Here is a 518-nt window from a genome sequence, read left to right as displayed (position 1 = left end):
AAGGCAGGTGTGGCCGCCGGGTTATTTTCGGCACCTCTTCAGCGGGTGGCGGGCGCTGCCCGGCCGGAGAGCGAGCGGGAGCCCCCCAGAGCAGGCAGGGCTGGCAGGGCAGCACAGCACCCCCAGGTCAGTGTGATGCCAGCGGGGACAGGCGTGTGTGTGCCGGGGGCTGCAGGGCGACGCGCGGTCAGGACGTGGGTGACGCGTGTTGTCACCCGCGCCGGCGGGACGTGGGTGATGCGTGTTGTCACCCGTGCTGGCCGGGGAAAGGTCTCTGTGCTCACAGGGAGCTGGTGCAGGAGAGAGGGGTCTGCCACGCTGATGGTTGGCACCCCAAAATATCCCTCCTGGGTTTGCCGGTGTGGGGTGTTCAGGCAGCTCCTGTCCTTCCTGACTGGGCACTGGGGACAGAGGTGGCAGTGTGCCGCAAGCCAGGCTGGGCTCCGTGGGAAATGGCTCCTGGATTCTCTCTGGGAGTGCTGAGCAGCTCCCAGAGGGCCAGGATGGAGCCCTTGGCT

The 518-nt window shown here is 67.6% G+C and overlaps 1 protein-coding gene across 1 annotated transcript in view; it reads left to right on the top strand.

The window, feature by feature from the left end:
• The window catches only part of CBFA2T3 (CBFA2/RUNX1 translocation partner 3), a 13,615-nt gene that overhangs the window by 4,777 nt on the left and 8,320 nt on the right, over positions 1–518 (top strand). The window lies entirely within an intron of this gene.

The sequence above is a fragment of the Corvus brachyrhynchos genome, unplaced genomic scaffold (assembly GCF_000691975.1).
Source record: "Corvus brachyrhynchos isolate BGI_N302 unplaced genomic scaffold, ASM69197v1 scaffold365, whole genome shotgun sequence".
NCBI lineage: Eukaryota > Metazoa > Chordata > Aves > Passeriformes > Corvidae > Corvus > Corvus brachyrhynchos.
Note: the sequence above shows the minus strand (reverse complement) of the source record. Positions and strands in the feature narration are given on the sequence as shown.